The sequence below is a fragment of the Castor canadensis genome, chromosome 19 (assembly GCF_047511655.1).
Source record: "Castor canadensis chromosome 19, mCasCan1.hap1v2, whole genome shotgun sequence".
NCBI lineage: Eukaryota > Metazoa > Chordata > Mammalia > Rodentia > Castoridae > Castor > Castor canadensis.
Window position 1 is genome coordinate 8,556,319 of NC_133404.1, and position 12,902 is coordinate 8,569,220.

Consider the following 12,902-nt stretch of genomic DNA (forward strand, 5'->3'; position numbering starts at 1 on the left):
TGAGTTTTGAGGCCAGCATGGGCAGCAGTGAGACCCCATCTCAACAAAAAAAATCTTGCTATACATACCTGTCTCAAAATAAAACTTGCTATACATATTTGTGGAGAAAGAGTTGCAGGTTTTAGTTTTGTTAGGGGTATGATGTGAAGCTGTGAAGTAGTTACTTAGCTTTCTTGACCTATCCCTGGCATCTAACATTACATATTCATGTACTGGTACCTTGTTTACATAATAGGTACTCTGATTTTTGGCCTTTGCTGAGAATGACCTTGTACAGCCTGAAAAACTGCCGTGACTGTCTCAGGGTGTTTGTTAGTAATAGCTGCTGTAGTTTTTGCTGTGTATATTTTAAATAGAAATCTAAGGACATAGGTTAAATAACTGGCCTGTGGTCATTTAGCTAAGTAGCAAAGCTAAGTTTAAAGGCCACCCGCTGCTGCTCAGCCACACGCATCCATTTCCGTTCTCAGTGCTGTGGGTTATCCAAAGCATTGCTTTTCCATCTGCACCTCTCATCTCTATGTGGAGTATGTGTTTTAATTGTTACCTAGATTAAAATGATGCAGCTCCTTTAAAGCTCTAACTCCCATTTAGTAGTGTTTGGGTCACGTGAGGTTGAAGTCCAAATTCTAAAGCTTAAGATAGCATCTCCTGTCTTCACATCACTCTGCTTGTTCAGCCAGCTGTGGTTTTTTGGTTTTTTTTTTTTTTTTTTGGCATCAAGTTTGCTTTTGTGTGTTGAAAAAGCAAGATGGAGAACAGTAGTACTACATGAAATAAATCACCATATTTTCCAGGGTTACACATGCGTCTTTAAAAGTCTGGACTGGCAAGTATGGCCTGGCAGAGTAGTTGAAGTGGCAGAGTGGCTGCCTAGCAAGTGTGAGGCCCAGAGTTGGAACTCCTGTACCACCCAAAAAAATAAAAGTCTGGATATTAACATGGACACATTAACAGACCACGTAGATTAACACAGTACCTGGAAATGTAAGATGAAGTCTAACCTATTGAGTGTGCGTGCGCATATAAGCAGAAAAGAGATCAAAAAAGCTGAAAACTCCAGTTTTACCTAGTAATGTAGGAATATTACACCCAAAGGATCCTTTAAAGAGAAAATAGGAAAACGTGAGGCAAGAAGATGGACTTAAACGTTAAGCATGAAAGCACTGGAAAGCTGCGAAGACGAAGTTTGAACAGACCAAATCCAGGGATGTAGCCTACAGCCTACTTCAGTGCTGCTTTTAACTTGCCAAGTGTTTGCCAAGGTCAAGGGGGAACTGAGGCTGAGTGGTGTGTTTTTTTTTTTTTTTCGGTACTAGTTTGAACTCAGGGTACTAGTTTGAACACCTTGAACCACTCTACAAGCCATTTTTTGTGAAGGATTTTTTCAAGATAGGCTCTCTCGAACTATTTGCCCAGGCTGACTTCGAACCATGATCCTAATGTCTGCCTCTTGAGTAGCTGGGATTACAAGTGTGAGTCACTGGTGCCTGGCCTGAGTGGTGCTTTTGACAATCTTGGGCCAAAGGACGTGGATTAGAGTCTGAGGCCTGCTAAGAAATTGGAACCACAAAAAGTTTATCCTAGGGATAAACCAGGTTTAGTTATTTCCTCAAATTTCACAAATAAAATATCCAGCAACTAACTAGGTAGGTGAGAAAAATCTACATGATGTAGAAAAGGCATGAGAGAAGCTGATTTGAGAAATGAACTCAGGATATAGGCTATTGGATCCAATTAACTTTAATCAACCACAAAGTCCTAAGTTATTCTTGAAGGAAAGTCATTCAGACATTGCTGTTACAAAGACATAAGACTTTGCTATCTATATTTAAAGATGATTGGTAATTTAAGTCTCAAAACTAACTGAAGCAATTGGCACAGCTGAAATAGTAACTCAACAGGTGTAACAGATCAAGCCAAGCTAAAGAGCTTTTGGAAGATAGGTTGGGGCAAAATGTGCACCATGAGGGGGAGACATGCAGGTGGAAAATAAAAAAAAGCTAAGGACTAATGTCTTTAAGATACTGTAGAAGAGAAGCTGAAGAGAATGGTGCAGGAATTGACATTGCTACCTTGCATGGCTGGGGCGAGAATCTCAGGCATAAAAACTGAAGTCCTCAAGCATGACAAAACCCACTGCAGTTATGAAAACCTAAAGACAATTTTAAAAGCACCCCAATTCAAAAGATTTAAAACTCACAGTGCAAATAGCCTAGGCTGGAGACAAGAGTTGAAAGAAAAGAACTTCAATTTTCAAAAGCTCTGTAAAATCCTTGAAGAAATACAACACTTTCAGATAAAGCTGGAAAAATGTGTTGCAAAATTTGCTATTTTGTACAGAGGGTGAGAGATGCATAAAGAAGGGAATCGTGAGAAGTATGTGGCTAAGTTAGTGTGGACCGGACAAGCCTGTAATACTGTTGTGTTGAGTTAATTTCCATGATGTTTGTGACATGAACGTCTTTCATTGTCCAGGAGGAAAGTAATCAAGAAAGCACGCACTGGAGCGCAGGGTGACCACTCAAAGAAGAACAGGCTTGGGCTGGGAGGGAGCTCAGTGGTAGGTAGATGTGTGCTTTGCATGAGTAAGGTGCTGGATTTGATCCCTAGAACCAAAAATAGATATTAAGAAAACAAGTTTAACTATCAAGCAAATGCTCATTAATTTGCTTGGATTTGCACAAATTAATCCAAGAAAACATTTTTTTTTTAAATAAAGGGACACAGAACAAGAAGAATAAATAATAAGATGAGATAGTCTAGCCTAAGGAAATATAGTGTTGCCTGGCCTACGGCTGCCACTTTTGAGTAAGCCTGAAGTTCTTATTTTGTTCTGAGAATACGCTGTATACTTTTGAAATCCTTGAGGACTTCCAAAAGCTTTTCTTTGCATGGATTATATATACTGATACTAGGCTCACTGGAAATGAAGTCGAGAAAGTTAAAACTGTTTAAAAAGTATGCTCTGACCCTGGAATTCGTACTTGTGTGTTTTTTTTTTAGTACAACGTTAAATGCATCAAATTATAAGACAGTTTTCCCTAATATTTTCTCACTGAGATGCCCAGAGCTTTTTACATCTCCACAGTATATTTTTTCCTAGACTTAGAAGTAAAATAAACTCTAAGAAAACCCACTAGCTGGGCGCCGGTGGCTCATGTCTGTAATCCTAGCTACTCAGGAGGCAGAGATCAGGAGGATCGAGGTTCAAAGCCAGCTCCGGGCAAATAGTTTGAGAGACCTTAGCTCAAAAAAACCCATCACAAAAAGGCTGGTGAAGTGGCTCAAATGGTAGAGCGCCTGCCTAGCAAGCGTGAGGTCCTGAATTCACATTCTAGTACCACAAATAAATAACCCTCTAAAAAGACTTGCCAAGGGAGTGCTCAGAATGAGAGGAGTGAGCAGGGAGGGAGAGGCCTGCAGCGTGACCCCAGTACAGCATTCAGTGCTGTGGTAGCATGCAGACAGGACTTCATGGGAGGAAGGAAAAGCAAAATGAAGATGCTTTGTACAGAGGGGATGTAAGGCTGGATGGGGAGATACTAGACCTATAAAGACAGCCAGGAAAAAAACCACACCCCAAAAAGCATTGGATGTTTTTACCATAAATGGTATATTTCTAGTTAAAAGTTATACTTCAAAGAAAACTTCAAAAAAATGGCATTGTTCTACATTTTGCAAAAAGCCAACTCATTCTTACATCTGCCTTGTATTCAATCTCTTGCAGTACATTTCCAGTGAAAGTACACGAAGAAATCTAGCCTCACACCAAAGGGAGAAAATGCCATTTCAGATAATTACAGATGTTCTTAGAACCAAACTATACAGGCATATTCTGTTCCTTAAAGGTTAGCTGCAGGGTTAGACTGAAACTATATCACATTTTTTATCGTTGCATTAAAATCCTTTGGTATTTTGCTCTTGTGTGGTTTTGTCACAATGTTTGCTGCTCACTTGGGAAGTATTTCATGGCTGGGCAAACTTTCCAGATCTCATGGTTTCTGGGGAAGAGTTAAGATGGGCCTCATTAGATTCAGATTAAAGATACTTGTTCCTCATATTAAAGTTCCCCAAAGGGCATCCATGATAGATGAGGCCATGTGTTATCTCAGGTCACCAGGACTCCAGCTGAGGTCTCATCACTACAGACTTGTGGGTGAGCCTTCCCGTGATTGTAACTCCCAGCCTTTGAGCCCTTCCAGCTGGTGCCAATGGATAGATGTCCTGTCCCCAAACTGCAGGTTTGGGAGCCATGTTAATGTCATTGTTTCTGACTCCTAAGTTGTGGAGTGCTAATGGTAACCTGCACACTTGACGGCTTGCCATTACTGATTACAGGGTTTACCAACTCCTGGAATGGCACTATTTCCTGAGGTTACAAGCCAGCCACCTGGCGACAGGGGACTTTGGACTCTTCCACTAGTTCATCCTTACTGGAATAGATCTGTATTCTAGATGTCTGGACGTGAAGCTGCCTTTCCTGTCTGTAATGCTCCTGGCCAACCCCAACTACTTCCGAGCCCGTGGACTCTCTTTTTTCTACTTAAACCTTTAGTTCACGTCTGTACCCCGAAGATGGCTGAAGATGAGCTGAGTCCTTACTCTGCCTCTTCCCACAGCACGTCCCGAGCTGTGTAATAAACCTTTCTCTGCCTTCACCACGGCTCTTTATTTGGGGTATAGGGGCAGGTGGCCAGGCCTGATATATGGAATCTCAAGAGTTTGGGCCTTGGGTCCAAAATTCTGGTTTCACCCTCATATGGAGGGCTTGGTTCCTAAGCAGAAGTAATCCCTGCAGAGAATATAGTAATTCCACTGAATTGGAGTGAGATTGCCATTCCTCTGAGCCCATGGCTAAAGAAGAGAGTTGTACTGGCTCAGAAGATTGGCTCTGATTACTAAAGAAACCTGTGCTGCCACACAGTGGGGACCGGGATGGCTGTGCCTGGAACCCAGAGGAATCTTGTCCTAGGTAACATTTAACAAACTACAGAGACTGAGACCACAAGGCCAGTGAGGATTTAGATCCTTCAGGAATGATTTCTGAGGTCATTGGTGAAAAAGCAAAAACAAAAACAGCTGAGGTGCTGGGCACACACAAAGCAAACATGAATAGGCAGAAGAAATAAATGTCAGCTATGCCTTTGTGACCAAGTATGGAAATGAGAATTATAGCAACTTGGGGTATTTTAAATTTTTCTGTTTTTTTTGGGGGGGTGGAATTATGTGGATAGGGTCTGCTATGCATCCCAAGCAAGCCTGGAACTCTTGATCCTCCTGACTTAGCCTCTCAAGTGCTGGTATTACAGGTGCCTCACAGTTCTACCACTCAAGCCACATCTCCAGTCCATTTTGCTCTGGTTATCTTGGAGATGGGGGTCTCATAAACTATTTGCCTGGACTGGCTTCGAACTTCAATCTTAAGTTCAGTCTCTCAAGAAGCTAGGATTACAGGCATGAGCCACAGGTACCTGGCTTGTATTTTCTACTTTATGAGAGAATAACAAATACGTAACTATTTAATTGGGAGTGATTAATACAGCACAGTGAAGAATGCAATGACTGTTGGCACTTTCTGCCTTTTCTTTTGGTGGGGAGGATGAATGTTCATTTGTATGAAGGCTAATTGCATCTTGCTGGACTGCAGCATAAGTTGCTGTTATCTGGAAGGGTGTTATGGATGAACATCCTGTGGGGGGAAGGGGAGGACTGGATTGCTCATGAAGCAGATGGACCGCAGCCGTCCTGCTCTGCCATACTGTGATTGGGATTCTATTTCTCCTAGCAAGGGTTCTTGTGAGGTTCTGCCGCTAGGGGTCAGTAGAGTCATTGAGGGAGCCTGGAGGCAAGACTTGCTGGTGGCTTGCTCTTCTATCGGCTGCCTGCATCTGCTGTTGGTTCCAGTCTGCATTTTGGGGGGACAGGGACATTCTCAGAGGTACCATTGCCCGTCAGAAAGATCGCTTTTGCTTGTGTTAGGCTTCCTTCTTATAACTCATAAATTACCTCTTGGGAGTTGAATCACCCAAGTTGAGAAGCAGCAGTGTCTCCTATTCATAGTTAGCAAATCTATTTTGTGCAGATGGAGGAATGACTACAATAAAGCAAATGGCTGTCTTGTCTGCTGAGGCTATTGCACAGTCTTGTCCTGAGGATATTGCACAGGACCAGGCAGAAGTCCTGCCTTTTTTTTATTGTTTTATTATTCATATGTGCATACAAGGCTTGGGTCATTTCTCCCCCTTGCCCCCACCCCCTCCCTTACCACCCACTCCGCCCCCTCCCTTTTCCCCCACCCCCTCAATACCCAGCAGAAACTATTTTGCCCTTATTTCTAATTTTGTTGTAGAGAGAGTATAAGCAATAACAGGAAGGAACAAGGGTTTTTTGGTTGAGATAAGGATAGCTATACAGGGAGTTGACTCACATTGATTTCCTGTGCGTGTGTGTTACCTTCTAGGTTAATTCTTTTTGATCTAACCTTTTCTCTAGTTCCTGGTCCCCTTTTCCTATTGGCCTCAGTTGCTTTAAGGTATCTGCTTTAGTTTCTCTGCGTTAAGGGCAACAAATGCTAGCTAGTTTTTTAGGTGTCTTACCTATCCTCACCCCTCCCTTGTGTGCTCTCGCTTTTATCATGTGCTCAAAGTCCAATCCCATTGTTGTGTTTGCCCTTGATCTAATGTCCACATATGAGGGAGAACATACGATTTTTGGTCTTTTGGGCCAGGCTAACCTCACTCAGAATGATGTTCTCCAATTCCATCCATTTACCAGCGAATGATAACATTTCGTTCTTCTTCATGGCTGCATAGAATTCCATTGTGTATAAATACCACATTTTCTTAATCCATTCGTCAGTGGTGGGGCATCTTGGCTGTTTCCATAACTTGGCTATTGTGAATAGTGCCGCAATAAACATGGGTGTGCAGGTGCCTCTGGAGTAACCTGTGTCAGTCTTTTGGGTATATCCCCAAGAGTGGTATTGCTGGGGTATCATATGGTAGATCAATGTCTAGCTTTTTAAGTAGCCTCCAAATTTTTTTGCAGAGTGGTTGTACTAGTTTACATTCCCACCAACAGCACACCACAATTTCTTGATCCATTCACCAGTTGTAGGGCACCTGGGTTGTTGCAGAGCTTGGCTGTTGTGAATAGGGCTGCGATGAACATCGGTGCACAGTACCCTGGTTATCTTCAGCACTAACACAACTTTGTAGCTTAAAACAACTATTTTATTTTGTTCACATCTTTGAGTCATGAAGTCAGGACAGGCTTGGTTGATGCATTTGGAGTCATGGCTGGAGCTGGAGGTCAGCTTCCAGGGCTGCTTCTGTGCTCCTTCCTCTGGTTCTTCTGAGCTCCTCTGTGCCCTTCGCCCACACAGCACCTTATCCCACCCTCCAGAGCCTCTTATTCAGTGACATGCAGCCTTAGGGTAGTTGAGTTTCATACATAGGGTTCCAGTGACAGGAAAGGTTAGGCTTGAAAGTGCTCTTTAATTTATTTTTGAGTTGGGGGAGGGAGTCTTGCTATGTAGCCCAGGCTGGCCTTGAACTCATGGCTCAAATGATCTTCCTGCCTCAGCCTGCTGAGTAGCCAGGCAACAGATGTGGGCCTCTGCATCAAACAAAAGTGCTATTTTTTAAAAAACTCGTCAAAGAAGTCACAAAGCTTGTTGAAATGCAAGCTAGAGGACAAACTATTCGGTGAGAAGAATGTCAAATGACTTGAGGCTAACTTAAATCTACCACAGGAATGATAAGACTGTTAATAAAATATTCCAGGACAAAGTGGACCATTTTGTGACTAAAATGACCTGTTAGTGCCTAAAATCAGGAGAAAGAACAGTAGGGTACTTCTTGTATTGGCCAGTCAGATACATTCTTTTTTTTTTGTTTTGTTTTAGTTGTGGTACTGGGGTTTGAACTCAGGGCCTTGTAACTGGTAGGCAGATGCTTTACCAATTGAGCCATGGCCCCAGCCCTTTTTTGCTTTTTAAGTGATTTTTCAAAATACAGTCTTGTATTTTTGCCAGGGGCCAGCCTCAGACCAAGTCCTCTTACCTATGCTTCCCATGTAGCTGGGATCACAAGTGTGTACAACCATGCCTGACTCATTTGTTGAGATGGGTTCTCACTACCTTTTTGCCCTGCCTACCTTTGAAGCACAGTATTTCAGATCTCTACCTCCCTAGCTGGGATTAATTACAGGCTTGTGCCACAATGCTGGCCCTCGAATATTTGTAAACAGTTCTTAAAGGCGAACTCCCTGAAATACAAAATAAAAGCAGAATAACTTTTAAAGACCATGGAAAGGAGAGCTGGGGGTGTGGCTCAAGTGGTAGAGAGAACCTGCCTAGCAAACACAGTGCCCTGAGTTCAAACCCTAGTATCACCAAAAAACCCAAAAACAAACAAATGAACAAAAATGGTGGGAGGGAAGCTAGCTTTCTAGCTTTCAAATTCAGTCCCTTGCAAGTGCAGAGTGATCTTGGCCTTTAGTTTCTTGGCTGGCTTTTATTGCATGGCTTTTCTGAATATTTTTGACATTTTGTTTGTATGATAAGCCTAGTAACACACAACCAGCTTCTATAAATGTGACACTGCCTGCTCTAGGAACAAAACCAGACTAGGGAGGGATTTTAAAAGGCTGATTCAGCTGGGTGCTAGTTGCTCACGCCTGTAATCCTAGCTACTTGAGAAACTGAGATACAGAAGATCGTGGTTTCCAGGTAGTTCATGAGACCTCATCTCCAAAATGACCCGAGTAAAATGGACTGGCGGTGTAGCTCAAGTGGTAAAGTGGCTGTTTTACAGCATGAAGCCCTGTTCCACAAACAAAGCAATACAAACCAACCAAACAAACACAAAAACACCAACCTGTCCATTCCCCTACTCCTAGCACCTTTTTGGTGCTGGGTGCTGGGATTTAGGTAAGTACTCTTACCCCTGAGCTACATTCCCAGTCCAGTATTTTGTTAATTGTTGAGATTGTTGAGATGTAGGAGTTCTTTATATATTCTGGATTCTACACTTTCTCCCATTCTGTGGGTGGTTTTTGCACTTTATTACAGTGCTCTTTGATGCACAAAAATCTTAATTTTAATGAAGTCCTTTCTTTCTTTTGTTATCAGCTCTAATAACTCTGTGTGTGAGTGGGTGTGTCTGTATACGAGAGAGAGAGAGAGAGAGAGAGAGAGAGAGAGAGAGAGAGAGAGAGAGAGGAGGTGGAAAGAGTGTATTCCTTACAGTTTCTATGTACAAGAAGCCATCTGCACACAGAAATAGTTTTACTTCTTTCAACCTGGATGCTTCTTCATATGCCTTTTTCCTGCTTAATCGCCCAGGCTGGAACCTGCTGGACAGTGTTGAACAGAAGCACAGAGTGGATTTAAGGGGAGAGCATTCAGTTTTCAAAATTGGATATGATATTAGCTGTGAGGTTTTTTTTTTTTTTGGGTGGAATTGGGATTTGAACTCAGGGCTCCCCACATTGCAAAGCAGGTGCTCTACTGCCTGAGCCACACTTCCAGTCCACTTTGCTCTATTTCTTTTGGAGATGGGGATCGCGCAAACTATTTGCCCAGGCTGACCTCAAACAGCCATCTCCCTGATCTCAGCCTCCCAAGTAGCTAGGATGACAGGCGTGAGTCACTGGTGCCTGGCTATCTGGTTCTTCATGTGCCCTTTATCGGGTTGATAGAGTTCCCCTCTATTCCTAATTTGTTGAGTGATTTTATCATGAAGGGGTTGGATTTTTTTTTTCAGCACTGAGACTTGTGCATGCTAGTGACTCTGCCACTGAGTCACGTCCCCAACCCACGTGTTTGATTTTTTTCCAGTGCTTTCTTTGCACCTGTTGAGACGATCAGTTTTTATTCTTTTTATTAAACATGACATATTACTGGCTGATTTACGTATGTTGAACCAGATTTCATTCCAGGAATAACCCCCACTTGTCATGGTGTATGGAAAGTCATTTCATACCTTGCTGGGTGTGCCTTGCTGCTGTTTTACAGAGGATTTCCACATCTGTCTTGATAAGAGATATTGCTCTAGTTTTCTTGTGATGTCTTTGATATTTAACCTTTGGACTTCAACTGCTTTCTTTTTAAACTTTATTATTTTTCCCCCGCAGTGGTGCCAAAGATGTGTGCCTCTGAACCTCATATCCTTGGAGGCTGGCATAGCCTGTCATGAGCAGCATCAAGAGATGGTGACTGAGAGTGAATCGCACCTGCTCTCTACCAGGCTCTCCACTGGATCCTTGGCGTCCAAGCACATTTGGAATTTATTCATCCCAGATGGATGTCACTCTGTCTGCTGTTCTCTTTAGATGCTCCCAAAGCACACGCCATTTTGCCCGTGAAATGGCAGTAATGCCAAGAACTCAGTGTCAACAACACCCCAGCCTGCTCCTGGCCCTGGAGGGGACTCACACACAGCTTCTGCAGGGCTTGGGGAACTGGACAGAAGGGAGGGAATGGGCTCTCACACCCTCCATGTAAGAGGTCATCACTGTCCGGGCTGAGGGCAGTGGACGTGCTTGGGCTTGTAGGGAGGACAGCAGTTGCTATGAAGTCCAGGTCTGTGTCCTGTCCCAGCCCACGATCTCTGCTGGGCCTCTAAAGCCCTCTGGGGAAGGTTTTTTTTTGTGGTATTGGGGTTTGAACTCAGGGCCTTCACCTTGAGCCACCCCACCAGCCATTTTTTTGTGATGGGTTTTTTTTGAGATAAGGTCTCTCGAACTATTTGCCCAGGGCTGGCTTTGAACCGTGATCCTCCTGATCTCTGCCTCCTTAGTAGCTCGGATTACAACAGTGAGCCACAGTACCCGGCTTAAATCTGAAACTGTTCTAAAGCAAGAGTTAAAGACAGGTTTGGGTGAAGGACTGGGTTAAACTTTCTCTAAATAGCGGCTCACTTCCCTAGCAAATTTGTATTTACTTACCAAATAGTAAAAATCAATGTTTCCTCTACTGATGCATTGAACTATCATTTTCTAGACTCTGGGTGATTAATCTATATTTAATTGGTACACTGCTTTTAAGGGTTGACTTTTTTTTTTGTAGTTTAATGTAAAAAAAAATCCATTCTCATTACTCATTTATTGAAACCTTAACGCCTTGGTCTTTTCCCCAGGTAGAATGAAAAATCTTTATGTTTTTATTACATTTAAAAATTTTTTTGTGGTGCTGCAGATTGAACCCAAGGACTACCACTTGAGCTACACCTCCAGCTCTTTTTAAATGGTACTGGGGCTTGAACTCAGGGGCTACACCTTGAGCCACTCCACCAGCCCTATTTTTGTGAGGGGTTTTTTTGAGATAGGGTCTCACAGACTATTTGTCCAGGCTAGCTTTGAACCGAGATCCTCCTGATCTCTGCCTCCTGAGGAGCTGGGATTAGGATTAGGCAAGAGCCACTGGTGCCTGGTTTATTTTGTTTTTGAGACAGGGTCTCATTAACTCTGCTGGGCTGTCCTCAAATTCATGATCCTTTTGCCTTCAATTCCTGAGTAGCTGGGGTTCCATGTCTGTGCCAGCACACCTGAATTTTTGAGATTTTAGTTGGAAATATACCAAACTTGCATTTTTCTTTTCTTTCTTTTTTACTTTTAGTGGCACGGGGGTTTGAATTTAGGGCGTCATGCTTAAGTTAGGCAAGCACTCTACCACTTGAGCCATGTATCCAGGCCCTTTAGGTTTAGGTTATTTTTGGATAGGGTCTTTGTCCTGCAGGCCTTGGACTGCCTATGCCTACTGCCTAGCTGGGATTATAAATCTGTACCACCACACCCAGCTTTTTTGTGTTGAGATGGGATCCCACTTTTTGCCTGGTCTGGCCTCAAACCATGATCACCCTGATCTCCTCCTTCCAAATAGCTGGGATTACAGGTGTGAATCACCACGCTCAGCTCTATATTTCTGGCAAGAACGAAGTTATTAATGTTGATCTTCCCATTCAAGAACATGGTATGCCTCTGAATTTGTCTTTCCTTATACTTTTTAATAATTTAGAATTCATTTTTTGGTAGGTTTTTTTTATAGTTAATCCTAGCTACTAGTTTTGTTGCTGTACAGTTTAAAATATTTTTCTTTCAAGTATTAAGAGTTTTATATTTTTTGCTGGGCACCAGTGACTCACTCCTGAAATCCTAGCTACCTGGGAGTCTGAGAGCAGAAGGATTGTGGTTTGAGGCCAGCCACGGCAAATAGTTTGAGAGACCCTATCTCCAGAATAAGTAGAGCAAAATGGATTGGAGGTGTGGCTCAAGTGGTAGAGTGCCTGCTTTGTCCTGAGTTCAAACCCCAGTCCCACAAAAAAAGTGTTTTAGAGTTTTTTCTATCTATATTTGGTAATCAGCCACTTTTTGAACTCCGTCATTAGTTCTAAGTTGTGTGTGTATGTGTTGCTGGGGATTGAACCTAGGACCTCCTGCATGCTAGGCAAGCTGTGGCCAGACTTTCTGGATTTACACTAAGCAACAGTGGCACCATCAGGCTTGCTCGTCATGGATCTGCCTTTAAAGAGACTCCTTTTATCCCACTACCATTCATTTGGGAGTCTTTATCATATAAAGAAATTGTGCTTTCACGTCATATTGGCTTTTATAAAAAACTGTAACAGAATTTTACCCAGTTACTACTAATTCGATTAAGATGATCGCTTTTTTGTCTTGACGCATAGTTGTGGTACCTGGTGTTACTAGAATCTTCTTGACCACACTTGCATTTGCTAAGTTTTGACGTGAACATTTTTTTTTCCCCAAATAAGCTCAAGCCTTTAGCTCTTCAGGAGACCCAAATAACATGAGAGCTTCCGTGTCTTCTCTTCTATTTCTCTTAGGCGAGTCTGTGAACTGCAGGAGAAGGGCAGGGCTACCACTGCTGTACGGAT